Below are 27,524 nucleotides of genomic sequence, written 5' to 3' on the forward strand. Positions count from 1 at the left end.
CCATGGGCCTCAGTGCCCTCAGAGACAGATCTGCTGCAGCACGGCCCTGTCCATGGGCCTCAGTGCCTCTGAGACAGATCTGCTGCAGCACGGCCCTGTCCATGGGCCTCAGTGCCTCAGAGACAGATCTGCTGCAGCACGGCCCTGTCCATGGGCCTCAGTGCCCTCAGAGACAGATCTGCTGCAGCACGGCCCTGTCCATGGGTCTCAGTGCCTCAGAGACAGATCTGCTGCAGCACGGCCCTGTCCATGGGCCTCAGTGCCTCTGAGACAGATCTGCTGCAGCACGGCCCTGTCCATGGGCCTCAGTGCCTCAGAGACAGATCTGCTGCAGCACGGCCCTGTCCATGGGCCTCAGTGCCTCAGAGACAGATCTGCTGCAGCACGGCCTCACCCACAGCCGCCGTCCCCTCAGAAAGCAAACCCGCCCAACAGAGCCTCGGCCCGGCTGCAGGCCCTGCAGGGTGTTCCTGCTCCGCTGGGGGTTTATCCATGGCCACGCACTTCCAGGTGCTCCAGCACGGCCTCATGAGCAGCCCCCGGTGCTTCAAGCTGTACCTGCTGCAGCACGGGCCTGTCCTTGGGCCCCAAGCCTTCCGGGCTGCCCCTGCTGTGGCACGGACAGCCCCGGCCACGGGCACTTCCAGACGTGCCTTCTTTGGCATGGACTTATTCATGGTCAGAGAAGTCATATCCTGCTCCCACATGGACGCATCCACAGGTCCCAGTCTCTCTGACTGAAGCTCACACTAGAGTTCCAGCATGTCCAGTAGAGCAGCACAGAACCAGCAGCGATGCCCTGGCCATCTGCCAGTCCCTGTGCATCACCACTGCTGTCCTCAAAATGTCCCCAAGCTCAGCAGAGGGAGGGGATCAGCCGCACACCAGCAGGGAAAGCAAAAAGCAGGCACAGATGAGCACTACACTAATGTACTGTAAAGCATCAAGGCCAGGGCCAGCACAGGAGTCTGCCCAAAGCAGCCAAGCAGCAATAAAGGCTATAAATTCCATCTAACACATTCCAATCAAAGCTGTTATCTTGAACCTTCTGCATCCCATGGTGGGCATCAAAAGGGAACTATTGTGGTTTAACCTCAGCTAGTAACTCAGTGCTACACAGCTGCATGTTCACTGCCAGAACTGGAAGGTAAAAGTGAGAAAAATAATGAGTTGATATAAAGACAGTTTAATAGGTAAAGAAAAACAAGGAATTAATTCACTGCTTCCCCTGGGCTGGCAGGTGTTTAGCCATCCCCAGGAAAGCATCCCCATCACAATTAATGGTTACTTGGGAACAAAAATGCCTTTTCCTCCTTCCTTCAGCACCCTATACTGAGCATGATGCCATCTCTTTGGGCAGTTGGATGACCTGTCCCAGCTGTGTATATTCCCAGCTTGTTGTGCATTCACAATCTCCTCCCTTAGTGGGGTGCTATCAGAAGCAGGAAAAGCCTTGACCGTGTAAGCACTGCTTAGCAGTAATAAAAACATCTCTGGATTATTATTCTTGTTTTGCATCAGAAATCCAAATTGCCCCATGATAGATAATATGAAGAAAATTAACTTGACCCCAGCCAAAACCATCACACATGTGAAATTCTGGTTACCCAGTGTCCATGCCCAACAGCTGTGCAAGTTTCCAGCTGGAAGTATCAAATTTTCAGATAGCTGATCCTATGGCTCTGATTTTCCATGAAAATCTTTTTCACAGGTCAGTCTGTACCTGGAATATATACTATGGAAAGAGTCTGGCCAACCTAATTTTTTTAGCAATGGAACTTAGTAATATTAGTTCATTTTATGTGTAGGATAATGTATAAGGGGAATTGCTTTGGCAGGAGAATGTATATTAAGGTAGAAGAAACTGAAGAGCATCACCACTGATGTCCTCTTACAGATGCCCCACTACAGGCTCTCTTTAGGACTGTTCTTTTTTGTTGTAGTGGTGCACTCGAGGGTTTCTGAAACACATACCTCAGAGTCCTACACTCACGGACCTCTTAATAATTTACAACAAATTGCCTGCTTTACATGTTGTGCATCATCTCAGTACTTTATTCCCAGTGAATTGAGGCAGGGAGTTGGTGTCCACACAGGTGGCTGGCAGCTCTGCTCGCTCCCTGGGCTGGCCAGACACAAGCAACTGCTAAACTGGAAGCAGTTTAGTTTCATTATGGTGTCATACCTAAGCTGCTAGCAGGACACAAGTTGGTTGGAGCTCAGCAGCAGTCTGGCTGAACAACTTGGATTCTGGACTGAAATTAGATACAGATTTGGACTAAATATGTAATTTTTTTACTCATTCACCTAGACCTGTTCAAACGTAACAAGCAGATGGCTGGCTTGTTGTTGTGCTATGGGTATATCTGTTGATGCAGACAGCACAAGAAACATTGGTTCTGGACTAATGGGTCTTTCTTACATAGCAAGGAAAAGACAGGTTCTAGTAATTTTTATTCATTTACATCAGTATATTGATATACTAAGAATATTTTACCAGTGTAGAGCTAGAGCCAAAAAAACCTACCATGCAGAGACCAGTTCTAAAGGAAGTCCAGCTCTTCGTGGCTTAGTATTTGGAACCACTTCCTTCAGTTTTAATTTGGCAAACTTATATTTGTATATCAAGGTTCTGAAGAAAAAAATCAACAGCAAGCATGTTAAAAACACTGCATATATAATGAAAAAAGGCAGAAGGAATGGGAGGAGGAAACAGGATGAGGTCACTTTTCAAAATGTGCTGAGTGTCAGGAATCAAGCTCTGTTTTTCTGAGTCCCATGACTTATCTTCAGAACTGCCAGCTAGTAGGGTAGCGTGTGCATGCATTAAACAAGCAGCAGTCTCCATGCCGAAGATGGGAATACATTGTATATATTCTGTTTTCCTTTGCTGTGCAGCTGCATTATGGTATTTACTGTATCCTGCTGGGAACTAGGAAAGAACAGCAAGCCATGTTCATTCTCTGTTTGCATTCTCAATTTACTTTAAGAGTTAATACTCATAAGCATAAATGTGGTCCACCAGGAAGGCAGAAGAGATTTGCTCACATTGAAGTCTGTTGTCATGGCTTGACATTTTGTATGCAGTCAATTACCTGGTGTGGTTAGCTCAAGTGCCTCTGAAGTGTCTGTGTCCCCCTGTGCAGGGCAGACTTACCCTGAGTTGTTCCCCCTTTTTGGGAGGATGCCCCTCCTCTGCTGACAGTCCCAGGATGAGAACCAAAGTGGGGAGATCACAGCGTGGGTGGCTGCAGAGATGGAGCCCGAGACAGCGGAGGAATGAGAAGTGCCTCAGGAAGGTGTGAAGTGTGGGGCAAGGCTTGCTAGCAAGGGTTCAGCTCTGTAGCTGTGAGTTCCTCTGAGCCCCAGCAGAGCATGTGTGTTACAGGAGTGCAGTGGCTTAGGCAGGGCTGGCCCAGGTGTTTGTGCCTGCTCAGAGCAGATGCGCTCACCAAACTGGCTGCTGGCACTGTGACTGGCAGCTCTGTCTGCACGACAGTGGTTATCCCTGACTGCTGCTTTCTGTATCATCCTGAGATACCCAGAGTTCACAATGATTTATCTTAAACTGTATATAACAAGAAATCAAGCAGTTTTTTCTTTCAGACAAACTTACAAAGTGCATCTAGTACATTTTGGAGGAAGTAGCTTACTTTCTTTAAAGCTCAGTTTAGGCCCTGAAGCACTTGTGCCAAAAAAAAAAAGAAAAAAGAATGGTGAGAAGTTTTAAAGAGTGGTAAAACTCTGACTTCCTCCTGTAAATATCAAGATTAAAGTAACAGATACAGTTACGAAAGTTGTTTATTTCCCTACAACTCGACTGTTCTTTTAGCCTGCATGTCCTGATGTATTTCCAGGCTATCCATGTGCTTGCAAACAGGTCTTTTTCACTGGTGTTTTAGTAACTGTTTCAGCATTTTATCTATTTCCAGGCTTTTTTCCCTTTCAAGTAAAGCAGTTTGGGGTCTTCAATACCAGGATTTTAGAAACTAGCTGTGAGCACTTCAGTGCTAGCTTATATTATCCATAGTGTTGTATAGCTAACAGGATCCACTTCTTTTCTTTTATACCACTACTTTGCAGTACTGTTCTTGCAGTTATCCCCTCTGTGTCAGTGCCTTCTCGGCTGGCCTGCTTGCTTAGGTTTCTATTCTTTAGTTTCAAAGACTTCTCTTACAATCTGTCTGTTCTTCATTCATAATCCCACTGCCTTGCAAAGAGCTCTAGAGGTACCTTTTGTAGGGCATGAATGACTCTTTTGTTGTTTCAAAAATGTGGAATCCATGGAGGAATATTTTTAATTGCCTTTTGAAATAGATTCTTTTCCTGACAGTAAGAGAAATAATCAAAATAGCTGTCTAATAGAAAAATGAAGCCATACAATGAAGCTTTTTGTAAAACACATAAAGAAATAGTAGTTCATTAACTGAAGCATATGTCCTATATGGGTTGAAAGATTTTTACACTCAGAGAAATATATAATACAGAACCTCAGCTGAGATGTTACAAAAATATAGGGCTTGTGTCACCTTTCCAGGTAATCATATACACTGCAAAACTATGAATTTAATATTTAGGATAGTATTAAGGCCTAAACTGTTTCTGGAGGCTTCTAAGATTTATGTAGGGGAAAAATAGGGTAAGATAAATGGCAAGGCAGAGTCAGGCTTCTAGAATAAGATCTAAGAGACAGAAGTCAACTTCAGTCTAGGCTGTCTCAGATACTCCTGGTGTGAAGTGTTGCTTTCATTTCTCCAGACCTCAGTTTCATCATCTGTCAAGTTGAAGATAGTAACACTTAGCTTGTGGAAAAATGTGGAGTCGTAATTCCTTAAATATTTGCAGGTATGCCTGTGTCTTGCAACATGTAAACTACCACCAATTAATGTGATGAAACTGGCTGTGTGTTAGAGTATTCTGGGTAGTGTATCTGAGCAAAGAAAGCAAAAGTAGGGAGCAAATGACTTGTGCATAAATTTCTACCTTTTTCTCAGTCCTAAAGCATATTGTCAATGGTGAGCTGATACTTTTGTGCTGAGTAAGAAAAACTCATACTGTGCTTAACCTCAGCAAATCTGAAATTCTGTAAAACACGATCACATCAAGTCTCTATTTTACGCATTACTGGGTGAAATATGGGTGAAATATCTGAAGCTGGTCAATGAGTTCTTGAGACACCAGAACAGGACCACCAGCCTTTTACTTCCTGTGTCTGTGGATGAGCTGAGATGTGCTAAACAGATCACAGCTGCAAAAGGTTTCATGTTATAAGGAATTCTCCACACTTAAGGGTAAATACAATGGGAAGCTTGCCTACTAAATTAGGTGTTTAGGAGTCTCAGTGGTAGCAGTTATAAATCTAAACAACTGTTCTAGAGAAGTGCAGGCCAAGCTGACTTTGTCAGTATATAATGTGAAATTCTACACACACATAATCAAAGGAAAGATGACCAGAGCTTTTACTGCAGGGGTTTGATTAATCTCTTAAGATAGACCTTTGATGTCTAAAATGAGTGCAAAAATCACGTGTGCATACTTTAGAGAAATCTTCCAGTTTCAATGAGTTTTGGATAGAGAATCTGGAGGATTTCTTTATTCATATCACACTCTCTTGGAAGACTTTAAATGATGAAATGTATATTTTTAAAATGATGTGGATTTTTTTTCTATTTGATCCTTGATGGCAGTAAGAGATTATTGCTCTAGGTCACTTGTATGAAGTACACAAGGTCTCTCCTCCCAAAACACAGTCTGTGAATGTGCATGACTGTGCAATGTGTGAGTGGAAGGGTAATATTTGGAATACCTCAGACTGCCTAACAAATACAGAAATAAAGCTTGACTTAATTTGCAGCTTCATTAATGCTTCTGTGCTCAACTGTGCTGCCTCAACAGAAGTGAAAGATCTTTCTACATCCTCCCCACACCTGCAATCTTGTGTGTTAGTCTGAGGTAAAAAATGTGGTTGAGGTTTGAGGGAAAGATGTAGAAGAGCAGAAAAAAATATGTGTTAGTAGACATTAGTAGCATTTCTGATTTTGTTGTCTTTGTCTGCCAATGAAATTACTTAGAAATAAATGTTTCTGAGAGACATCCAATACTCTTGCTTTTAGAAAAAAATGTATGAATAATAACAGCTTAACGCAGTTTCAGCTTCTTTACCGTTTAGGAGGTTTACAGTGGAATGGTGCTGAATAAAAGGGAGGCAGCTCAAGGAAATGAATGTGAAATCTCTAAAGAGTTATTTAACATTGACAGTAACAGATCAAGGCTTTGTAATACTCAGACATTAAACTCTCATGAAATCCTGTGTTGTTTGGCCTGCCAAATTTAGCATTTTTCACTTTTCTACAGACTGGTTGGTTTGGCTATGAGGATTTTGAAGTGATAAAATAAGTTTTAATATGTAGTTCAATATTATTTATAGAGGCATACAGTTATGGAACTCACCTACAGATGCCTTTTGATTCAACACAGGACACATTAAATTAATTAGAAATCATATAACAGTTCAGGAGAAAAAATTATAAAAATGGAGGAGAAAAATGCCAAGCTATGTGTATCAATTATTCCAAAAGTTAATGAAAAAGCAACATCTGCATTTGTCTTCCTGCTTTAATTGATTAATTAATTCTGGGCTCAATGGCCTGCTAAGATGCAGTTTTGCACTGCCCTGAATAAATAGACAAATGTTGGTGCAGTAGCTGGTTGATGTTTTTGTGTTACTATTGGAAAGTAAACCATTTGTAATGTGGATGTCATCAAGTGTAGGAGGGTGTCTTAAATGGCAAGGGAAGGACTTCTTGCAAACCATGGTTTCTAAAACCACACTCTTCACCAAGCAAGGAAGACATTTTCATAACAAAATGCATATCAGAAATGCCATTTTCAGCTGCTCTCACTGCAGCTGATGCTCTCTGTTTCTCTTCACAATAGAATTCCCACTCACCTGAGTCTCACCTCAGTGGTGACATCAGTGGAAAGTTTGAGCAGGCTTTCAAGTGTCTTATAGAATTTGTTTTATCTTTCTGGTTTTGTTGGGGGATTTTTGTGTTTTGCTTTTTTGAAAAAGGTTTTTTCCCTTTATTTTTTCCCCTTTTTTTTCTTTAAACCTACTGGGAGTCTTCAAACTCTAAGATCTGATTTCCTGTTAGCTGCCCTGAGAAAGCTGTTTGGAAGAGATATCCCTGGCTTTGACTGTAAGCTCCAAAACACTTGGGAACTGTTTTTGCATAGAAAAAAAATCATCAGATTTTCAGAGGACCTTCATGTGGTTACTGAGACAATTTGAAAAACTGCAGTGTGCAGCTGCAAGTTAATATTTTCTGGAAGTTTTTCTGAAGTTGTGAATACCAAATACTTGGAAAGGAGAGATAGAGCTACTTGGGAAGTCAGGAAGGAGCTGCTCCTCTGTGATTGTGACTGTCTTCTGTGTTTATAGGAGGGCTATTTTCCATAGTTGTGGTCAAGCATTCTTGCTGGGCCAGGTGGCTGGACAAATGTAGGATGAAGTATGGTCTTGTCCTCAAAGGATTTCTGAAGGAAAAAGATTTTCTGATCTGATTCTGGACAACATGGATATTTCTTAAAAGGGAGTGCTACAGCGGTGAGAGGAAAGACTGATAATGGAAAAAGTGACAGCTGCATATGTGGCCAGCCAGGGAACTTGCATAATCCCCTGTGCTATTTATTTCCTTTTCTGAGAAAGGAGCATACAACACCTCATTCAAAGCAACATGTAATAAATTATTCCCAGGATTCAAGATAAAACTGTCCTACACAGCTCCTTGTATTGCACATACCATCGCATTGTGCTTTCGTAACTTTTATACATGTCAACAACAGGTGCAAATATTCCTGGAAGATAACACTTAATGATAAAACTACTGTAGGTGTAAAAACTTAAAAGTGTTCCAAAGATCCTCTCTTGCTATGTGGAAACAATAAAAAATGAGGTCACTTGCAAAGGCCCTATATTTATTTGCAATGATTATTTTCTCCAGCTGTTTAATCCTTTCATTAACATACTGCATTCTCCCACCAGTGAGTGAAAGGCAGAAAACAAACAAGAGCATGTGTAGATGATGTGTTACAAACACACACACACATTTAGTCTCTTGTATGGGACAGCATGCAATCCCACCCTCCTGATTCTCAATTCTTTTAGCTGTTCCTCTACCTTCAGGAGATGAGCTAACATGAGCAGCATCTGGATGTGGAAGAGAGGTTCCACATCCTGTTCTGTTCAGTTGAAAAAAAATTTAGGTTGCATTCAGCACTTTCATATCTCAGTGCTCATAAATAGTAATAACAATAAGTTAATTTTGACATGTAATTGACCTAACTGATTTATTTAGACTGAAAATAAAAAAATAATGTTTGCTGATTCACATGCTGAATTCTGTAGATACAAGCTCTGGAGATTGCCTGCAATTAAATCAAGTATGACCTGGATCCATAGTAACATATGGAATATTTCTTTAAGTATCTAGTGAACACTACAGAGGGTTGGGGGGTTTTGGTTTGTTTTTCCTTTGTTTAGTTTTTGGAATTGATTGTTTTTAATTTGCAGTGTTGGATTTCAGGGTCATAAGGACTTTAGGGTTCTAGATGGCTGCAAGTTTGAGTGAAAAGGTTTTGTTATGAGATGTTAAGCATTTGGAATGGCTCTGCTTGCAAATTCAGTAGTTGATCATAAGATACAGCTGTAAGCAGAGCCTTGGTGTTGTATTGTGTAATATGTGTGTAATAACAGTTTATTAATATCATCTTTCTGTAAAATCTGAGTTCTGTCTGACAGCCTTTCCTCAAGATAATGAGTAACCATAAAGAGAAGGAAGCAGGTACAGTACTACACACTTTTTAAAAATTGCTTTAGATCTCTAAGGTAGTCTTTGAAGAACACTGCAATGATAGAGTGATAAAGCTGACATATGGCTGATACCAGATCTTTGTAGTGGTGGTGGTGGATGTAATCAGCATCTTCACTGGAAGAAGTTCTTCAGAACTTCAGGGAGAGGTTTTTCCTCTACTGGATTCCCTTTTCTGTGAAGAGAATGAAAATCTATTTGGTGTTTTACACCTGTGTCACTCAATATACAGTTCAGGCCATATTTACAGAATTGCTTTCTACAACTAGAAATACTTGTTTAAGCTTTTTGAAATTGCTGCTCATCTTCTCTAGCTAAGTGCTACAAACATATGGATTTTCATACCTGTAATGATAAAATGGCCCAAAGAAAAGATCAGTCTAATAATCAGAAAAATTAGTTGAAGTTAGGGATGGTTTAACGGGGTGTGGGGGATGGTTGTCTGAGATTAATTTGCAATTTTGAAAGGTTATCACTTCTGTCAATCAGACTGGTATAATTAATAACCTGTTAAATGCAGACCAATTATTAATGATTGCTGCATGTAGAATTTAGTGTCAGTACATTTTGTAACATCATAGAAGAATTCTGTGATGAGAGCTGGAATATTAATCCTGTTACCTAAACCACCATTTTACTACTTAGCTGTGAGATCTCTGTGTTCTCATGGTTCTTTGCCTCCTTATCTCCATGGCTCAAGCACAGAACAGCTCTGCAGGTGAAAGGTATCTTTACCATGTGCTCTGGAGCTGTTTTCTAAGCTGGACCAAAAGAGCAGTCTGTGACCATGAAATGAAACATCTGTGTGGATGTTCAGCAATGTTAGGCAAGGAAAAGGACTAGGGCTCTGCACTGGCAATGCAAATGGATATTTGCCACCTCTTCAGTAATTGCCTTTGCTCCCCAGACAATGACTTTTGCAACCGCTTGTGTGTGTGTGATTTTATTATAAAAAGTCATTCTACACTGTATATTCTGTAAAAGTCATGTGTATCTGTGATTTTCCAGGCTGTAATTCTGTGCTGAAGTTCTTCTGTCAGTGTTGTAAATGAAGTAAATAAAATTATTTCAGAGATACTCTTTCAATATTTGGAATAGAATTGAAAGCTAATAATGAAATTCTGGGTTTGTGTGTTGATGTGGATGTATTTGTTTGTTTAGTTTATATTTAAGTGCATAGTTATGTTGGGTTAAATATTCATCTCTTTGCAGAAGCTTAGTGCCAAAGCTACCACATTGCTGTACCTCTTGAACAAGGACATCCCAATCGTAGCTGTCTTTCCTACCTATTTCTGGGGATGACAATTGTTTCAATTGCTTTATGACCATGAAAATTACTTGTATTGCGTTGTTGTTATCATTATTTTTGTATTGTTTTCAATATTGCTGTCAAAATGAACATTGCATCTGCTGATGTTATTTATTTGCAAAGCCCTTGCAAAAGACTTTAAATGTTCCTTTGTGAGAGACTCCTGATTCTTGTGAAAAGGAGAGAAACATCTAAGTCATTGCTACATTGAAAGTAAATTACATGAATATAGGGAATATTTTCAACATATAATATTTTTAACAATCTTCACTAGATCTGTGTTTCTTCAGGAAATGTGGAATTACAATTTTCAGAATGTGTGAAGTTTCAGTTTGGACAAAGGCCAGTAATTCCCATTTAATAGAGCATAGAATTGAGATGGAAGTAGGAGAAAGATCCTTTTGAAAAACCATTGCACTATATGTGTTTTGAGCTGTAGGCTTTATTTTTATATCACTAATCAGCTCCAAGACTTGGACAGTGGTTGTTGGTAGGAAACATAAGTGCAAAAAATTGTATAGAAATATTTAATATTTTTGGCCAGGTATAAGAAAAGCTTGAAGAAAGAAAAAGAAAACTGTTTTGTTGACTGTTTCAGTTCTTTCTAAGATGTCAAGAAAATTTTGTGTATGTGCTGTAATGCCAAGATAAGAATATAATACTAAAAGAAAATATTTTGGTTTCTTTGGGTCATGTTAGGATCCCTGCAGCACAAACTTATTTCAAACAAGTGTCTTTGTAGTCTTTTCTGGGGAAGACAACAGATTTTTTTTCTTGTTATTTTGGTTTTTTGTGTTTTTTTTTTTTAAGTGAATATTTTGAGGGTCACTTAGGCTCCTAAATCCCTTACTGTTTTGGAAATTTTGACTTTTGTAATGGCTTACAGTGAATGTGCTGACTTACCAATAACTTGTAGTAGCAACTGCAGCCCTGATGCTAAAACATGGTTTTCTTTCCCAGTAAAGCAGGGAGTTTCTTTCTCAGGAAAGGAGTAAATTTGTACTGCAGGTATAACCACCTTTTGGCATTAGTCTAAAGAGGATGAAAACCTACTGGCTTATCTTCAGCATTTCTTCAGTGATATCATTTTTCTACTCTTTTCTCTTTTTTGTCTTTTTTCTTTATAAAACTAGTGCTCGGTGTCTTGTGCTCATACTTTCTTACAGCTGCCAGAACTAGTGCAGAAAGCTAGTTAGACCTGCCTGACTGATTTGCTGCTCACCCTCTTGTCCCCTGGCACCAGCTCCAAAGCCAGGGAACAGCTGATTGTGGGCCACAGTGGAAGAAACTGTGGAATCTGCTACAACTGTAATTCTGAGCACACTTGGAAACAGTCATGGAACTAATACACTTCATTTTCTTAATCTGTTTCTCATCTGTGTTGAGGGAGAAGCACTAACACTCTTGAACTGATTCATCAAGATTGGTAGCATCTCTATCTCTAGATGAGTATGGAAAATTACCTGACCTTTGATGGATATTTTGATAAAAGCAGGCACACAGGCCTAGGCATGGTTTCCAGGAAGTGTAGGCAGAACACTGTCATTCTTCCAGTCTATAAAAGAGTATAGGTAATTCTTATAGGTGTGGGGGGAGGAATTTTGCTCAGAGAAAGGATTATAGTGTCTCTTTAGAAGATTTTTACCTGGAAAAGTTTTCAAACCATGTTTGTGAGAGTTTTACATAACACAATATGGCTTGTCTTAAAAATCAGAGTTAATAAAGTTTCAGTGTTTCAGTATTTAAATCTGTGCCATTAAGAAAGCAGAGTTATTCACTAGTTTAAATTTGGTCAAATTCCTTGGGATTCCTTATAGAGAATTTAAACTACATCATTTATCTGGCCAGACACACAAGGTTTCATCTCCTGGCCATAGACACCATTCAGGATTCACAAACCATGAACAGGCTGCTAGTTTTTACAGCATGTGGTTTTCTGTATGCAAGTAGAAACATGATGATTCCTCCAAAGGGTTTAGAACAGATTCCTGCTTTCAGGAATGTACCTGAATCTTGATTATTTCACACACATATAAGTGGTTTTGAGTGAAACATAATGTTAGTGACAGTCATTTTCATCTTTTAGGTGAAACAAAGAAATGTGATTTCATTAAAAGACCCATAAACCATTTTTATGACAATATTACCTTGCAAAATATTTGTGTCATTAGAGGGAAAAGTATGTATTTGCAGAAATAAGATCACATATTTATTTCAGTAAGTGCTGGTAAATGTTATTTATTAAAGAAAAAGAGTTTAAGTTATTTATTTACAAGAGGTAAAGTTATTTATTAATGCAAAAGAAGAGAGCCTTGGGACACCTGTTCATCATAGCAAATTGTCACCTCATAGAGCTGATATAAAATATTTCTACTTCATAAATGGACTTCAATGCACCATCCTAAACATCTTACTGTTTACACCTTCCTAAAGATCTTACCACAGATCTTAGAACGCTTTAGCAAGTAAAAGTTATTATTTCTGTTAAATGGAAACATTCAGATAGCTGACTTCCAAAAGGTCACTTGAAAAGCTGCTGAACAAAAAGAAATACTCTGGACCTTTTGCTGAGCAAGAAGCCAAAAGAAAAGGATCAGAAATAAAAACAAAAGAAGGAGCATTTTGTTAATCCAAACATTGAAGTTGATTGTTTGTGACTGTAATTTCATAAAGGAAGTCACATGCTTTGCAGCAAACTGTAGCAAAAAGCCATATTGAACAACCCAAATTGAGAGTATAACACTGATGAACATATGAAATGAACCATTAATTTAATGAACCCTGTTGGTCAATCAGCAGCATAGTAAGAGGCAGTTTTAGAAATCCTGGGTTAACTTTCTGCATTAAGTACTTGTCATCCAAGTAAGGGTGGACACAAGAACTTAATCTGATATTCACAAAGACTACTGCAGGACTTGAGGACATTAATCCTTCTTCCCAGGAGAGGATTGCTGTCATCTTCAACAGAAAACTTCTGCCTAATTCAGTCAGAGACATAAAACTGAGCACAAATAAAAGGGTTGTTTGGACAGTTGGGTCAGATCAAAGGGTGGCATTTTTTAATGAACATGAGCAAGAGTAAATCAAGAGTGGAGAAATAACAGTAATGCCCCAGCAGTTTTATAGCAGGGCTCAGTATGTTTAGCAGCTCCATTTATTTTCTGATCTGGAATTATTGTGGCATTGCAGGAGGCAAATGCAAATGAGAATTAACATGATCAGGATGATGATAGGTCTTAGTGAGGCAGGTTTTTGTAGAAGTTACCATCTACCTTTCTTGTAAAATAAATCCAACTCCCAAATCAAAACAGATCAGCTGTGCTATAAATGCAGAGTCCTGACCCTGGACTTAAGTCAGAGTGACTCACTTTCTATGAGTCCTCTGTCAATCTAAGGACTATAAGAGCCTTTTCACTGGAGGTGAAAAGTGTTGCAGGGTGTGTGTGGTTGCAGTGCTGGTGCAGTCATAGAGGAAGATGAAAAGTCTCACTACAGGAAATGTGATCATTAGGGAAATGATCTGTCACAAAATTCATTGTGATGCCACATTTCAGAACAAAAAGTGCTTCAAAGCTTTTAGCTCAAAAACAAGCTCAAACCTGAATCCATATGACTTCTTGTCATACAGAGACAGGAGATTTCACTCATAATAATCCTTGGAATGACTGACAGTGTGTGTTGCTGAGTTTTAGAAATGTTAGATGTTTCCTGACCACAGATTCCATCTAGATGGTTCACAATGCAGTTGCTGGAGGAAAAACCAGTTTGATTGCAAATACATTCTAGCTGGATCTCTCTACTCATTATCTTTATGGTACACCTGCTCTTCATATTCCTGCTGTTGTTTTAATATCCAAAATTCTTTTTGAATTTCAGCTCTCTGATCATTCTTTACTAAAAATAATTAGATTTAATATTACTTTAGTATCCACTGCTTGCAGTCTTACTGGTGAGTCTTTTTATTATTATTTTTTATGGATTTAATAATGTAATGATCAAGCTGACAAGCACCAGCCCAGCTTGTGCTTTCATCGTAGGTTAAGCCTTGCTATGAGGAAAACAGAGGAAGTAAAAAAGATTCCTTAGTTTCTCAATTTGGATAGGAGTTGTCTGCATGCTACAAAAACAAAAATGAGGTTTAAACATCACAGCAGGCAGGTTTTCCAGATCTGTGAGATTCAAATGATTCTCTGGAGATGTAAGGGTCGTTCATCTTCAGCAAAACAAATTTTGACCACTTTCTTGCTTTTCATTTCAAAGACACACCCAGGTCCATTGCACTACCTTTGTGCTGTCAGAAGATTAATGATTAAACAGAACAAGTTTTCTGTATTTCTTTCCAATTTATGATCTGTCTGTCAGGGTAACTTCACTGAAGTCAACTGATTTTTGCTGTTTTCTAATATTTGTAATTTTGTCATGCAGATAGAATTATTTGTTGGGGTTTTTTTAAAAAAAATCAAATTAGAGAGAGTCTATTAATAGGGATATTTTAAAAAAGCTTAATAATGCAAGCTATGAAATAAAAAAAAATCAATAAAAATTATAAGGTAAAAGAGAAATATGGTGTGATATGCCCAGATGTAAACATCCTTGCCTGGCTGTCAGCCCTCTAGCTGTCCAGGAAGTCACCCTGACACGTTGCTGCTTCCATCTCTCTTGCATATTTAGACTTCCTTCATGTAGAGCCAGTGTGGCAGATGGAGCTGCTTCTCCTTTAGTGTCAGTGCTTGATCTGGATCTGCAATCTCAGAAGCATTTTCAGGTTTGTTGGTATAGTGATGTTCATCCATTTCTAATGATGTATGAAGGATGGAACTTGAGACCATTTGGATGCCTCTCATCATAGGCAGTGTGTAATTTTTCCAGTGATTGATTTGTTCTTGCTGTAGTAAGTCACCACTTTTTACCTAAAAAAGCCCATGACTTAGTTTAATGTCATTGATGCTTTTTGACAGAGAATATATTCTGCTTTTAGAAAAGCACAGGTAGCAACATGCAGATGCAGTGATTTGTTTTAATGGTCTGAAAAATCCTCCATTCCCATGCTCCAGAGTGCACACTAATTGAGTTTGCATTCTTCTTTGTGAGGACAAGGCACACATTTGTAGAATCTCACTGCAAATACCATTAAGCTAGACTGAAAATTTAGCATACAAAGAAACAGAGTTAATTCACTCCATTGTATCAAGCTCACAGCATACCTAACCAAAGGACTCCTTGCACAATTTAAAGTAGAGGCAGAGATGTACCATGAAGAACTTCTGTATTATAAGTAGAATTTGGAGTTAGTCTTATAAAAATATATGCACACTCAGTATTAGAAAGTGAGAGATGCGAGTATGTTACATAAAGGCAATGTACTGCAAATATATATGCTATCTTCTGGGTGTAATTTAAACAGTAAAACTTACATCTCCATTGGAATCCTCAGTGCTATTTCTGCAGAATATGAGCTCTGGTCTTCTCTGGAACAAGAGTTTAAAAGTCAGCTCTAGGAGAAAGCATTTTAGAATGTGTGGAAAGAAAGTATACAAATATAAACTGTAATCCTAGAACTTGTAAGGAAATTATGACAACACACTGGGCAAGTGTGTGCCTCAGCCTAAATGGAGAGGGAGCAGTAAAGCCAGAGAGAAAAAAAAAAGCTGGTTTATGAGTGTTTGTGTAGGTACCAGTGGTTTTTTGAAGATGAAAATCCATCTAAAGTGATACTAACTAAAGATAATATCTACTACTGTAGATAAAATTCAAAGTAATTATTACCTAAATGAAGAAATTCAGGAAATCACATAAACCATAATTAATTAACAAATTATTCAAATGTATGAGAAAAACTGTGAATAACTCGATGGGTCTCCTAGATTGTTAAAAAGTGCTAGAAGCAATAAAAAAGAAGACTAAAGTGCCTTTTTACAAAGTTTTGATGCAGTCAGCCCCAGAGAGATTCCAGTTCTGTGCTGGAAAGTATAAGGCAACAGTAGAAAGCAGGGTTGGCTACAATCTATTATTGGTGTGGGGAGGGGGCCCAGCAGTTTAATAGCACAAGGAGCTTCTAAGAGTACCAGGGAAGAGCAGAAATGAGACTTGTCTTTTTGTTGTTGTTGTTTTTTGTCTTTTTTTTTTTTTAATTAATGCTAGATTTTATTTTAGGAAAGAAAAGCTTATGAATAAACTTATAAAAAAAAGCTTCAGGATGTTGTCTTTAGGAAGCAAGTTTCAGAGCTGAATGCTGTGGAATTCACCCAACATCTCTTGAAGGACTTATGAATATGAAATTCCAATAAAAAACCCAACAAACAACCAAACAGCTGTCTGAGCATCAGCTGCTACTGATGGAAGGGGTAGCCAAGGTATCATCAATTTTAATGGCTCTTTTGACTTTAGATATAGTCAATGAAGCTTTAGTAGTTAAGAAATACTTAAAATAGTAACAGCAGAAGGATAATATGAAAAAGTACCTTGGATGTCTGTACTGGGCAACTCAGATCATCCTAGCCCAGGACAGTCTCTGGATATTCTGTGCTCACAGAAGGTAAACTACAGTATTTTTTCTTAGATATTTGCTGTCTTGTAGTGTACCATGAGGCTTGTGTCATTGTGGTGGTTGACTGTGTAGTGCTTTGGAGCTAAAAAAGCACACTAAAAATGAAAAAACCAAAAAGTCGTTAGGGCAACTACACTTTCTGGTTCTTTAGTTTTGCAAACAATGTAGTCTGAAGTGTTAATGCTTCTGTGCATCACCACCATTCCCCTTACCTCAGTGAGAAAGTTTACTCATTTGTGGGTTGACAGGCAGCCTTGCCTGGGAATGGGAAGGTGCTTGCTGGCAATGCAAGCTGAGAGCTGCTTTGCTAAGTACAGACCAGTGCTCCGCTAAATAGAGATAAAATTTAGGCACCCACATCCTGTCACACCATTTAGTTCTTGCAGTCTGCCATTTACCAGGAAGTTGAATAAGTCCATTAGCTCCAAACACTTGAAAACAGCAAAAACTTAAAAAACTTATGCTTGATTTGCCTCACACTGTGCACAGTTGAAAGTGTGCATTCTGAGCTTAACCCTCTGCTTGTGCAACTCTTCCTGGTGGTGACAGAGAAGAGCAAAACCAGCTCTGGCTACTTCTCTGCCATATTAGGTTTGCAGGTGAACAGGAGTAAATTCACAGAACTGGTAGCTAATGCAACTCTTCTTGTGCATCTGTAATCATTATTTCCTGCAAGTTCCTGTGTCTGTTCTTACCCTTGTACCAAAGATATTGAATATGCAGCTTAAAATTGTTGAAGAATTCAACTGTGTTTTGTTTTTGAAATGCATACATGTTTCAGATAAAGTTATTGACTAGGGAAGCAGACATTCTCCTTTTATTACTCTATAATCTTAGCAACTTTAATTTAACTTTAGCATTAAATTATTAAGTGTGGCTGACTGGGCATATTTTGGAAATTCTTCTGAAATCAGTACGTTATTTGAAAAGAAATAAAAATTTTAATTAAGCTTCTTAGTTTTCGTGAAGTCAAAGCATATTATCCCTGTGAAAACTGGTCACGACCAGGAAGATAAACATGGTGACATAATTATGCATCACAGGCTTGCTGGGCAAGCAAATCTGAACTGCTATCTCTGTAGAAGACTGAATCAATCCATGTGATCTTATCACCTCTGAATTTCAGAATTTCTGATCAAGCTGGCAGAGAGATAGCAAACAGTCAGGGTTTCCCAAACAGCAATCCAGGTGGCAAGTCTGAAGCAGCTGTAAGTTCCTAGTGAAACTCTGGTGCAAGACCATGTCAGTTTTGACTGCTGAGTTAGACAAAACACATCTTTCAGATGGGGATATTTGTGCCATGGAGGCATCATCAGGGTTGTGGGCCAGTTTTCTGGAGTGTGTCATAAGCACAATGATAAGATAACAAGGAGCCAGGCAGGTAGGGACCAGCCCCCTGAACATGGGACCACTGCAGTTTAGAGATCAACTGCTGAAGGAGCATCAAATCAGGAGCTCCTACACATTGGTTTGTAGGGAGGGCAGGAGGCAAAAAAGGGGAAAAAACTAGCCAATCACATATAGCTTTTTCAATTTAAAGATTCACAGTAGAGACAGCATTGTTGGACGGAGGTGTGGAAGGCAGTGGAGCCCTGCAGCACCTGCCCCAACCCCCTCTCTGAGCCCATTCATGTGTCAGCCGTGCTTCATAAGCTGTTGTCAGTGTCAGCATTAATGCAGAGCCTGGGAAGGAGCAGAGGCAGACATTTTGTCAAACTTACTACTACAGACCAAGCACATATAGCAATGGTTTTATCTACTTGTAAGTGTTGAAATAATTCCTCTGCCCCTTCCTGCTGATGTGGTGGATTGCAGTGGGTTTTATCTGCTTTTTATGACGTCTGTATATGTCTGCCAAAGCAAAACTTTGAGCTGACTAATGGATAAACACCAACATTGACTCTCAGCTTTTCCTCCTAAGGTCTGAAGGCAGAAACAAGACAATAGGAAGCCTCCCATGGTTAAGCCACTCAAATATAACCTGAAGGTGATTCAAACTGAAAGGGGAGTTAGACCATGTGGCTGACTGAGTGATGACTCATAGCCAAAAAGGATGCCATTCCACGGTACAGCAAAGCCAGGCAGAGAGGACCCTCAGAACAAGCAGTAACACAACTACTGCCGGAAGCAGGACTTTTACAACCATATTCAGGAATGTAGTGCCAAAGCTCACTAGCTCTGATGAGGTAAAAGATGACTTTCCTTAGCAGCTACCAGTAACTCAAAACTGAAAGGCAAAACAAGCTTGGCAGTTCAGCCATTTTAGCACTGTGCACCTTTGCACGAGTAAACGTTCTGGCAAGAGGCCCGTATTCCCCATGTAATGTAGGCCAGGGCCATGGTCAAATAGATTGCAAGGGTTCTAATGTGAGACCACGATACCAAGTGCTGTGGGATCCCACTCAGCCATCAGCCACTCATCTCTGGCTCTGGCAGAACCAGCTCCTCTGCTGCTGCTGCCAGTTCCCCAGTCACTCATGATGTAGGATTGAGCAGGGGGGATCTCGACTCAATGGTGGAGATGTTGTGGACCTCAGTGCCATTTCTTGCATTCATTGGACAGTTCTTTTAATAAGTTTCATTTCCATTCATCAGAACATGCTGTTCCTTGGGGGTGGCTGTCTGCCCCATACATGTGCCAAAAATGAGGTGACAGCCTTTAATTCAATTTTCTTTTACAATATCTGCTGTGGCCCTGGAGAATTGGCTATTTGTACCCTAACAGAAACACAGTATATCCTTAGTACAGGGTTCCATTCCCTCATCATTGTGTTCCTTATTTTCTTGAAAGCTTAAAAGTGTTTTTAAAGCTTTTTTTTTGACCCTGTCAACCTTAAAAACAGTCTGACATATCTTTCATTGCACTATTCCAGACTGCTTTATGCTGTTGTCACTCCTGATGATGTTGGTTTGTCCTTAATTTCTTTAGGTTTTGGTTATGTAAATGTATATAAAGAACATATTTTATATCCAAAAGGAAAGAAAGATCGCATTGTGTTAATGCAGAATTTATTTGGTTTGCATCAGATGAGCAGAGCATCTATCATGCATCCTTGACTATGGAATTTCCTACAAAAGGGTCTTATGCGGCAAAATGGAAATCCAGAAGCTAGAGTTATACTATTTTATAGATTTTTCAAGGTTTCTGCTCATGAGGGTATTCTTGATAATCCTGACTGAAATGCTGCAGTCTCTTTGTCTTTCTCAGTCACCTTGCTAAGGTTTGGCACCATTAAAAATGTTTTTTTATAATTTTAATATGAATTAATCTACCTTGAAAGTTTCAGTTTCAGCATCAAGTATTATGCAAACTGAAAAAATTGGCAGAGTTTGGGTGTGGGTGCTGTAGATTGTGCAGGGATGATCTGATCACAGTTCAGTTTATCCAAGTAGTCCTAACAGTGTACACACTGGAGGAGAGCAGCCTGTGGAAATGCAGGTGATGCACACTTGGTCTCTGTGCACCAAATGGAGGCACAGAGACAGCTCGTGTGTCTTCCTGAGCCGACAGAGACGAGTGCTGAATTAAGCACTGTGCCCACTTCCTGCTTGTGTGTGATGCTGGGGGTTATTAAGATCTATTACATACCAGACTCTCTAGAAGTCTTGATTCACATGATCTTTCTTCCAACTATGATCTTTCTTCAAGCTATACTTAATTCCTACTGAAGTAAATGACAAATCACTAGTTTCTGTGTTTCATTCAACAGCTACTAGATTTTGTCTTTTTCAGTTTGTTTGTATGATCAATTTAGTGGGGCATACATATGAAATGCGAAATAATAGGTGCTGAATAGTATCTTCAAGTGTGTCTACACAACTGAAAAAAACCTTATATATTTCCGAATTAAAAATGAAAGAACAGTAAATTTTACCAGTTCATGTGGCCATACATTCACCAATATTTCAACCAAACACTGTTAAAGTATAGACTTAGAAAAGCCTTACCCACATTTTCTGCATTTATGTCTTTCTGCTTCAGCTTTTCCATCTGTCACCACAGCAGACAGTACACACACTACTTCCAAACTGATCCATCTATGGGGATGTGTGTATACAAACTGATACTTGTGTTACGAATCAAATTGGGTTTCTGACCTCCCACCTCCAAGTGGGATCTGTTCTTGTTATTGCCATAAGATGTATAATGCTGCTATATATGCATTTCTTATTATTAGACATAAAGAAGTGTTTACAGGTCTGTGGAATTTCCCAGCTTGTGCATAGCTGTGCCTATATAAAGAGTGTAAAATTATTTGGAGCATGAAATTGGATGTTCTCTTAACTTTGGCCTGAGGGCTTTCTGTGGGTCCCTATACATTTGAAAGGTCCACCCAATTCTTTTCCTAAATAAATTCTTGTCCTAGCATCCTTATCTAGTATCTTTGAATTTTCTTTTCTTTCCCAGACCACTCATTTAATACTTTTAAAATAAAAATCTATAATTTAAAAGGGAAACTTGAAATGCCAATGAAAATTGCTTGCCACAGGCAAAAGATGGAAGCACAGACTATTTATGTTCTTTTTTTCCTTGATTTATTTAAAGAAATACTGAAATCAGTCTTGTTGAATCCTGAGGAATATGAGCTTTAGATTTTTGCTTGAGTATGGGATACCACAATTCCTGTGAGCAGAGTGGAGTCCTTCCATTCTGAGCCTTTATTTTTATTTCCTGAAACATTCAGCATACAGTCTTTTAGAAAAGGATGATCAGCACAGGATTTAAATCAAAATTAGATTAACTATTTTCACCTCTCTTTGCTTGTGATTATCAGGCAGGTCATTAAAGTTGGATCTCACATCTCCTTTTTGTTATAATGAAAAGAGCAAATAAAGAAAGAGGAAAAAAACCCCACATTTAACATCCAATGGAAGTCCCGGTGCTGGGTACCAAAATTACTGATCTGATTTCGAAAGAAAAATAAAGAAGGAGAGGGGATCAAGAAATCACTTTCACTTAATGTTTTTATTGAATTCCAGAGGAGTTGTGTGGACTCTGCTCTCTTCCGAATCCGTTCATCATTGCTTCTGACATGACATGAAGTAAGGGCCCCTTGACCTGCTCAGCTGCTCAGTTTCCCTCAAGGGACAGAGCCCAGGTTTTGCAATCCAGATTTTGAGATAGTGAGAGGCTTTCGTAAATATGTGCATGACATTCTGGGGAGCTCAAGTTCAAGGAGTTTCTCCCTTTGCAGCCTGTTCCTCTTTATGCAATCAGACGGATGTAAGCATATTTTTTATGGCACTTTCAGATCCCTTGTCTGTGAACTTCATAATTTTAAATTAATTTCTAATTGCAATATGCCACTATTTCCACTTTGCATGGGATGTCAGAGAGGCACAGACATGGAGGGTACTTCCAACCATTCATGCAGTTAAGTGACTAAGAAGTGGAATTCCTGGGGTAGGACTTGGTCACAGTCCCAATTTTTCTCATTCTAGCTGAGGACAAGATGGATCTCAGATACATGTCAAATATAGGACATTTTGATTAATTTAAACAGTGTAATTTCTGCTTTTCACAGAATCCCAGAATTAACTAGGTTGGGCAGGACCTTTGAGATCATCAAGTCCAACCTTTGATGTAACACCACCTTGTCAACTGGACCATGGAATTAAGTACCTTATCCAGCCTTTTCTTAAACACCTCCAGTGAAATAATAACAAATGAATGATAAATTTTAACAGGCAGTTTTCTGGAAGAGAATGATATGCATCACTGAATGATATACTTTTCAAATGATTTTTGCATTAATAATGCGGGTAGAATCTGACCCTTACATGATGCTTCTTATCAACATTTTGAGTGAATAATTACTGTGTTTTAAATTGCACCCTAACAAGTATGCAGGTGATTCAGTTATTGGTCAGTAAATACTGGCTGTCAAAGTATTTTGTGAACAATAAAAATGTTATTCAATAGCATATTTGATGAAGGATATTCAGTTCTGATAAATTTTGGCCTGAATATCTAGAGGAAAAAGTGAAGATAGTAGCCAAGTAAAATCACTGTCCCTTGAAACAAAGAGAGTTTGCTGGCTGCAGCTGGCAGCCCCAGGAGGGTGAGGAAGCTGCCCAGCAGGCAGAGTTGGTATGGGAACGGTTCTCCATTGAGCTGCATGATTTTTTTTCCCCTCTATACTCTCTATCCTTTCAAGAAAGAGAAGCTAGTTGTCTATCAGCCACTGCTGGTTAGGATCTTTTCTTCATGCTGGAAGAAATTTGGGTCATCGGAGATGACTGAGACTAGCAGGATAGTTTAGAGCATTGCTGCTTGGAGATGTGGACTTCAGCTCATGAAGCACAGGGACTGCTGAGGATCCTGTTAAGCTTGGAGCAAGAAGTCACAGAAATACAAATAACAGATCACTGGAAATGGAAATTTTTATGCCACATCTTCATTCTGATCTGTGAATCATTCAAAGGCTGAGGCTGTGCAGGCTGAGTAACTGGGCACAATAAAACCCAGCACTGTGACTGAAGTACTGAGCAATGGCTTGTGCATTCTCTGCTGTGGAATAAAGCAGCTCGTTTTCTTTGGGCCTGAACTGCATAATCATCACATAATTAAATTAAAATTTAATTTTGTGTGTAGATAAAGGCAGATCCTCACTCAGATCTTGTCTCTGATTCCAATGAGCCCATTTGAACCACGGGACCTGTTCTCATCTAAGACAGCATCCCCCAGCCCCAGAATTTGCCTCTGTAACAGGGTTATTTCAGAAGCACCAAACATCACTGCATCACTCAGAGCAGCACTCCTTTGAGCCAGTTGCCATCTAGAACTATCAGAAATGTTGTATTCACAGCACTGTCTGAAAAGTGTGATTTTTGCAGCAGTGCTGAATTACCTTGGTGAAGGGAAATCTCTGGGAATGGTGCAGCTAGAGCTGTACATCCACCTGCGTCACTAGGCCAGAGGTGCTCTGTGACTGCAGCTTTGGGGGCTCTGGATTCTTTCTGTCCCCAGCTGCTGCTGCTGAGGGGCACAACACTCAGGTGCTGTCAGTGCTGCTACACTTTGCAGCAATCATTCAGTGAGTGTTGCTCTCTGGTGGGCTGTTGCTCTATTTGTCACACTGGTCCCCCTGGCTCGAGCCTGTGTGCCACCACACAGCTTTGCTCTGCCCTCAGGCTTGGCCAAGGTGAGGCCTTGTGCCACATTTATCTATCTTTTATCAGAAAAATGTCTGCAGTGCATAGCAATCAAACAAGTGTTTTGGTAAGATGTTTAACATAGCAATGGATTAGAGAAAAAATATTATTATGAAAAGGAATAACTCACAGGCAGATGTCAGTTCTTGAAATAAATGTTCATTTTTAAAAATCACTTGCTGAATCTTTTTGAAAATGGCTGATTAGAGTCCTCACTGACATAATGTTCCTAGTAAGTACAGAACTTTTGGTCTAAGGATTTCATGCTAATAGAACTCTGGGAAACAGAAGGTGTATCTGATTTCAACTGGCTTTATGTTACAGTGGCTAAAATGCTGATCTTAGAACCACAGACTCACAAAAAGACTTGGGTTGGACTAGACCTTAAACATCATTTACTTGCAGCCTCCCCTACTCTTCATATGGTACTAAACTGTTTATGGTTTGAAGTTTGAGCTAATTAAAGACAGTTTAGAGAAGTATTTCCATGTTGATTTTGTTTTTTAGACCAAAGGACTAATTTTCTATTGCTGGCAAAATTACATAAAAAGTTACATGCAATCAGGAAGATCTACAAAACCAGATAATGCTTTAATCTTGAAGGAACTCTAAGATACCTGTCTCTGAGAAGCAGAGAAGTGAGTCAGGTATTTAATAAGCCATGCTCCAGTGGAGGGCCTGAAATGAGGAAGTTGCCCTTGCCTCACACTCTCACCAACAGTCCATCAGGTCTCAGCTGTAGCCTCTTTTTCTGATCAAAACTCTTGAGAACTGAGCTTCCTGTGACCAATTGCAAAAACCATTGGAGTAGTAATTGAGAGGACGATATAATAGGTGTAAGTTCTTTCCTCCTTCTGCTTGCCATAAACAATATCCATTCAACAAATCCAGAACCTGGCAGTGCCACTGAGCAGAGCAATATGGAGCAAGTGTTTCTCTTCAAGATAGATGTGGGAAAGGGAGATCAAGACTGGAAAAGTCATGACTGAAGTTAGAGGGACTGGCTGTGGGGAGCAGAGAAGTTTAGCCTGGGAACAATATGAATCTGGCTCAAGACTTTCTGTGCAAAAATACTGAAAATATATAAAGGGCAAAGCAAATATTAACACAGATTTTTTTTTTTTTTTTGCATGAAGTACAAAATTGCCAAACAAATATCAGAGCCAGTCTTTCATTCCTCATGTACAGGTGTTTCTTGATGACTGTGGAGAGTACCCAGCATTTCACAGCTGAAGGAACTGTTACATCAGGGTTTGATGTTCTCCTCTCTTGCAGACAATTCACATGGTGACAAGGACTGCCTGCAAAGCAGCCTGGATTTCATCCCAAAGATTGCCACCCCTCACTGTATCATAGTAATGAACCTGTACAACTGAAAATAATTACAAATGCAAATGTGATGGAAAAGGAGTTTAATAGGGACATTTCATGACTGCACTAGAGAAGTGGTTTAGCGCTAAGTCTGATTGCTTGGGTATGTGGGTGCTATGGTAACTTCGTTTGCATTTGGCAGCACTTAAGCTGAAAACCACAGTGTGCTGCACCCTCTTCCTTTTGAGCAGGGTTCTGTAGAAGAAAGGCAGAAGTAAACAGCATGAGAGAAACCACAGAGCAGCAAAGGCGTTGTTAGCTGTAGCTGTACAAATGGGTTACTGCAAAGCTGTCCTGTGAAGACTGAAAATGTCATTTAAAGTGTGGTGCAATTGATAGAAAACCCCTCTTTCTGACTGCTAAACACACAATATTCCTGGCTATTTATTTTAAGTTTGCAGGAACTGTGTTGGCAAAAAGAATTTGACTTGCTGCTTTTGGTTTTTGTTCTACTTCAGGTTTTTGATTTTGAGAAATTCTGCATATCGGTAACAAGTATTACTTCCATTAAATTAATGGTCCCTGAGGGAAATTTCTCTTTTGCTTGTGTTTTTATTTTCCTCTGGAAAAATTAAACTCTTATGTTTATTTTACATAATCAGAACAAGAAAAAGGCTTTTTTTAAATGGTCAGAAATACTCCACATATATTGTAACATTCTATTCCTCCTTCTATCTGTCAGTTATAAATTCTTAATTCCATCCCTTTCTTTTGGTTGCTCTCCTTGTACTTCATTGCTGGCTAATTTGAATTTTTTTGCCTCTCCATAGCTGTAAATGCTGATTAATACTCATGGTTGACTCTGAACTTGAGGAGGATAGGGATAACTCCAGTCTTGGAAGGTGGACAGCAAGAAGAAGGATCTAGAACAAGCTAACAAGCATTAATTCTAGAGGTCAATATTCACTAAAAGCATAATGCAACATCCTATCATGTTAGCCATAGTTAGACCAGCACTCCTTCCTGAGCTGTGCTCTGCAGGAAGATCACGCCTTCCCCACTGCTAGTCAGGTCTCAGGTGGCAGGTGCTTGGGGAAAAGAAAAGACCTTTGACTCTCAGATAATACTTTAACCAAAGGTTAAAGGTGTAGGAAAGAGTGCCAGGATCAGGCTCTTGGGCAGAAAGATGTACAGTGTGAAGGAGTTGCTGTGGGAGTCAATTATTAATGAACTCGTGCAAAAATAAATATTTGGAGAAATCAGATGGAAACTATTTTAATTATTATTCTGAAAAGCCAGAATGGATATTAAATCCAGATGTCAAAAGCAAACAATTAGCATTTCTCAATCAGAACATTTTAGAATTTCTGTTAAATTAAAATTCACAGTTTCAACATTTTATCCCTAAGTTCTGGTGAAAATAAATAATGTGAATATTGCCTGTGGAAAAGAAATTATAATGTTTATTTAGTTCTAATTCCTATGATTGCTATAGGGGTATGAAGACTTTTATCAATTAGACAATGAATAACTTAGAAGTGTATTGATGGCTTCATCTTCAGTGGCCACAAGAGTAGGTTTTTTATTTGAGGATCCTAAGCAATGTCTCTCACCTGAGAAAATTCTATACTGTAAACTCAAATGAGTAGTTTATTTTTTGACTCAGAGCATGAAAAATTTCACATATTCTTAAGACGAACTCTATATGGCATTCTTTTACTCAATTTTGAAAAAGTAGCAGTTTGTCCAGAAACTGGGAACATTCTTAGTTTTTTCTTCCCCAGAGTTAGTGATAAAGTGTGATTCTGAAGTCTCTGATTATGAAAGCACTTCAGCACATGTGATCTCGCCTATAAAATTTGGGAGATCCTCTGTGGTATAGAATTGCTCAGATTTAAGTGTTTGCTAGTTTATTCTTAGGTCTGCCCAGATTTGTTTCTGAAGTAGCAATGGATCCCATGGTTTTATGTTTTCAGCAAAAATACCAGTAACATCTCTGGCCCTGATGCTCATTTACTTTAAGGTCTCTTTAGCTGGTTCTGGTAGCACAAGGGAGCCTTAAAGTAGGTGTGAATTACATCCTATCCCACTTGAAGTTTAAAAATAAATCAAAGGGCGGCTGGCAGCATTTTGTAAGGCTCCTTGCCTTACTCACCCTTCACCTCCCACCAGGAACTGTTCTTTTTTTGCAATTTCGTGTTGGCTTGCAGGGGAGCTGCAATGTCTGTGCTGTTTGCTAGGAGACCCCCTCAAAGAGCCTTACTCCATCTGAACAAGTAGACCACATCCTGTTGCTTTCTGTGCAGATGTGAAGAGCCCTGACCCTGCTGAA

At 39.3% G+C, this 27,524-nt stretch overlaps 1 protein-coding gene and 1 long non-coding RNA gene across 5 annotated transcripts in view; both read left to right on the forward strand.

The window, feature by feature from the left end:
• PTPRC (protein tyrosine phosphatase receptor type C) overlaps positions 1-27,524 on the forward strand; it is a 62,927-nt gene that overhangs the window by 3,539 nt on the left and 31,864 nt on the right. The window lies entirely within an intron of this gene.
• Positions 14-1,180, forward strand: LOC147651604 (uncharacterized). Its single transcript, XR_015273843.1, has 2 exons — positions 14-160; positions 212-1,180. It is a non-coding gene; the product is annotated as an uncharacterized LOC147651604 (long non-coding RNA).

Source organism: Cyanistes caeruleus, chromosome 9 (assembly GCF_971803275.1).
Source record: "Cyanistes caeruleus chromosome 9, bCyaCae1.hap1.1, whole genome shotgun sequence".
Lineage (NCBI taxonomy): Eukaryota > Metazoa > Chordata > Aves > Passeriformes > Paridae > Cyanistes > Cyanistes caeruleus.